This window comes from Oryctolagus cuniculus, chromosome 10 (genome assembly GCF_964237555.1).
Source record: "Oryctolagus cuniculus chromosome 10, mOryCun1.1, whole genome shotgun sequence".
Lineage (NCBI taxonomy): Eukaryota > Metazoa > Chordata > Mammalia > Lagomorpha > Leporidae > Oryctolagus > Oryctolagus cuniculus.
In genome coordinates this window covers 50,314,424-50,318,718 of record NC_091441.1, presented here as the reverse complement: position 1 = coordinate 50,318,718, position 4,295 = coordinate 50,314,424, and the positions used below count along the sequence as shown (strand labels likewise).

The 4,295-nt window shown below is 45.3% G+C and overlaps 1 pseudogene; it reads left to right on the top strand.

The window, feature by feature from the left end:
* The first annotated feature begins 2,205 nt into the window (after positions 1-2,205).
* LOC127482565 (Y-box-binding protein 1 pseudogene) lies at positions 2,206-3,627 on the top strand (annotated as a pseudogene).
* Positions 3,628-4,295: the final 668 nt, after the last annotated feature.

The window sequence follows — 4,295 nt, the reverse complement described above, 5'->3', positions numbered from 1 at the left end:
GAGCAGCTGGAACTCGAACCAGTGCCCATATGGGAAGCCAGCACCACAGGCAGAGGCTTAAGCTACTATTCCATGAAGCCAGCCCTCCAGGATAGTGTCTTCAGTTTCTAATATTTACTTCTCACTCTGCTACACACACACACACACACACACACAAATATATCATCTCTAGTGTTATTCTTTCTGTTAATTTGATAAACAAGTTTGAGCTGAGCTGGTATTTGATGATAATTGCTGCTCCACCAACAGAAAAGAATAAATTAGGAATTTTAACTCAAGCCTGCAGTAGTTTCACCAAAAACATGTATTCATTCATTCAACTTTTTGTTCCTGAAAATGTGCTGGTTGCTGGCTGCATAACATTGAGCAAGACAGATTGCAGCCTGGTAAGGAACAGAGTCATCAAGCAATTTTATTGAGTTCTGTGTAGGAGAAATGTTTTGTGGAAGCATATGAGAGGAAATTGTACTGTAGAGTCCAGAAATACTTCTCTAAGGAAGCGAAATTTGTGTTGGCCATAAAGGAGGCATTAGATAAGGAAAGGCTGAGTAAGTAGGAGAGACAGAAAAATTATTTGACAGCATATATATGGGCCCTGGTACAAGAAAGAGAATGGCCCATCAGAGTAAATTTTTCTCAAGACCAATAATGCAGGAGTGTAGAGAAGAGCAAGCTAAGGCAGAAGAGGTGGAAGGCAGCCTGTTTATGCAGGCTTTCAAGGGACATATTAAAGATCATGGGCTGTGTCTTTCCTTTCGTAAGAGAAATGAGAAATCACTGAAAACTATTTAACGAGAAGACATGACAAGCTCTTGCTCTCTAAAATGAAGCTACATTATGGAGACTGAACTGGAATAAGTTGATAATGGGTGAGGGTAAACAATTTAAGAGTGTCTTTGAGTGTGCTTAGTGTTGGATGATGGTGGATGGCACAAGGGATGTTGCAGGGAGATGGAGACAAGAGATGGGTTCTAAAGATATTTGGAAAGTAGAAGCCATGGGATTTGGGGAGCAAAAAGTAGGAAGGATCAAGAATAACTGCAAGCCCTGGATCACGTGCTGAGATGGGGAAATATCAATCAAGAAAAAGTTTAGTACACAAGTCATGGATTCAGTTGTTTTTACATGTTGAGTTTTTGGGGTCTTTGAGAAATCTAAGTGGAGATGCTGAGTACTCTTTTGAATAACAGACAGGACATCAGGACTGGAATGTAGATGCTTGGCTTTGTTGATGCTTGGATGGTGATTGAAGCCCTGGGAGTAGTTATGATTACTTAAGGAGAGAGAATCAAGTAGAAGAGGGCTTAGGAGTGAATTTTGGAGAAAAAAAAAATAAGAAAATTTCCAAACTCAAGAAGGAGGTACAACTGTGAATAGGTTCATCAAAGTCCCAAAGATGTTTTATAGTCTATGGGAGTTCAAAGATACAGTTTAATTCTAATGTTGGCAGGGACATATTCAAGAGGCAGGATTGTATTGGATAACAAGGAATATTTGCTAACACACACACACACATATACACACATCATTCTGAATGACTAAAATGTCACACTCACGTTTTCCTTTTTTTTTTTTTTTTTTTTTTGACAGGCAGAGTGGACAGTGAGAGAGAGAGAGACAGAAAGGTCTTCCTTTTGCCGTTGGTTCACCCTCCAATGGCCGCCGCGGCTGGCACACCGCGCTGATCCGATGGCAGGAGTCAGGTACTTCTCCTGGTCTCCCATGGGGTGCAGGGCCCAAGGACTTGGGCCATCCTCCACTGCACTCCCTGGCCACAGCAGAGAGCTGGCCTGGAAGAGGGGCAACCGGGACAGAATCCGGCGCCCTGACTGGGACTAGAACCCAGTGTGCCGGCGCCGCTAGGTGGAGGATTAGCCTAGTGAGCCGTGGCGCCGGCCCACATTTTCCTTTTCCTTTCTAAGATGGTTCTAGTTCTCAGTCCAAAAAGATATTACAGATATGTTTCAGGAAAAAACAAGATATGTTCATTCTAATCTTTAAAGCTATTAACACAATCAGTGTTATGCTAACTTTAATTTTAACTATCCATTCCAGAACTTCGTTATAAATACACATAATACAGTTCGATCGGTAGCGGGAGCGGAGAGCGGACCCCAGAGAGCCCTGAGCAGCCCCACCGCCGCCACCGGCCTAGTTACCATCACACCCCGGGAGGAGCCGCAGCTGCCGCAGCTGGCCCCAATCACCATCACCGCAACTATGAGCAGCGAGGCCGAGACCCAGCAGCCGCCCGCCGCCCCCCCCTGGTGCCCCCGCCCTCAGCGCCGCCGAAACCAAGCCCGGCACCACGCGCAGCGGCGCAGGGAGCGGTGGCCCGGGCGGCCTCACATCGGCGGCACCCGCCGGCGGGGACAAGAAGGTCATCGCAACGAAGGTTTTGGGAACAGTAAAGTGGTTCAATGTAAGGAACGGATATGGTTTCATCAACAGGAATGACACCAAGGAAGATGTATTTGTACACCAGACTGCCATAAAGAAGAATAACCCCAGGAAGTACCTTCGCAGTGTAGGAGATGGAGAGACTGTGGAGTTTGATGTTGTTGAAGGAGAAAAGGGTGCGGAGGCAGCAAATGTTACAGGTCCTGGTGGAGTTCCAGTGCAAGGCAGTAAATATGCAGCAGACCGTAACCATTATAGACGCTACCCACGTCGTAGGGGTCCTCCACGCAATTACCAGCAGAATTACCAGAATAGTGAGAGTGGGGAAAAGAATGAGGGATCGGAGAGCGCTCCCGAAGGCCAGGCCCAACAACGCCGGCCCTACCGCAGGCGAAGGTTCCCACCTTACTACATGCGGAGACCCTATGGGCGTCGACCACAGTATTCCAACCCTCCTGTGCAGGGAGAAGTGATGGAAGGTGCTGACAACCAGGGTGCAGGAGAACAAGGTAGACCAGTGAGACAGAATATGTATCGGGGTTATAGACCACGATTCCGCAGAGGTCCTCCTCACCAAAGACAGCCTAGAGAGGACGGCAATGAAGAAGACAAGGAAAACCAAGGAGATGAGACCCAGGGTCAGCAGCCACCTCAGCGTCGGTACCGCCGCAACTTCAACAACCGACGCAGACGCCCAGATAACCCTAAACCACAAGATGGCAAAGAGACAAAAGCAGCCGATCCACCAGCTGAGAATTCGTCCGCTCCCGAGGCTGAGCAGGGCGGGGCTGAGTAAATGCCGGCTTAACATCTCTACCATCATCCGGTTTAGTCATCCAACAAGAAGAAATGAATATGAAATTCCAGCAATAAGAAATGAACAAAAGATTGGAGCTGAAGACCTTAAGTGCTTGCTTTTTGCCCGTTGACCAGATTACTAGAACTATCTGCATTATCTATGCAGCATGGGGTTTTTATTATTTTTACCTAAAGATGTCTCTTTTTGGTAACGACAAATGTGTTTTTTAAAAAAGCCTGGTTTTTCTCAATACACCTTTAAAGGTTTTTAAATTGTTTCATATCTGGTCAAGTTGAGATTTTTAAGAACTTCATTTTTAATTTGTAATAAAAGTTTACAACTTGATTTTTTCAAAAAAGTCAACAAACTGCAAGCACCTGCTAATAAAGGTCTTAAATAATAATAAAAAAAAATACACATAAAAAAAACTCCTCTACCCATCCTGCTTTCTATTACTTGTAGGAGTGATCTTAGTTTTTTTTTTTTTTTTTGATAGCTTTCTCATTCCATAGAAACTAATGAAGCCACTGAACTGTTAGAAAGCTTTATTGTTACCAGTACATCAGTGCTAAATTCACTTTTGTTTTTGTCATTCTTTTTTTAATATTTATTTTATTTGTTTGAAGGACAGAGTAACAGAGAGAGGTAAAGCCAGAGGGGGGGTGGTCTTCCATCTGCTGGTTCACTCCCCAAGTGACCGCCATGGCCAGAGCTGAGCTGAGCTGAAGCCAGGAGCCAGGAGCTTCTTCCGGGTCTCCCACGGGGATGTAGGAGCCCAAGGACTTGGGCCATCTTCTGTATTCCCAGGTCATAGCAGAGAGCTGGATAGGAAGGGGAACAAGCCAGGACTAGAACTGGAGCCCACATGGGATGCCCGCACTGCAGGCTGGGCCTTTAACCTGCTGCACCAGCACTGGCCGCTCTTTTTGTCATTCTCATTTGTTTGTTTTGACGCTACTTCAGAGCTGTGTGCTGAAAGGCTGCTCACCAGTGTCCCCAGAACTGCAGGAATTTTCACAACAAAGATTCTTTTGGATCAAAAATACTAAGTCAACTTTAAATGACTTGTTGGAATTAGTAACATTTAATAAATCTA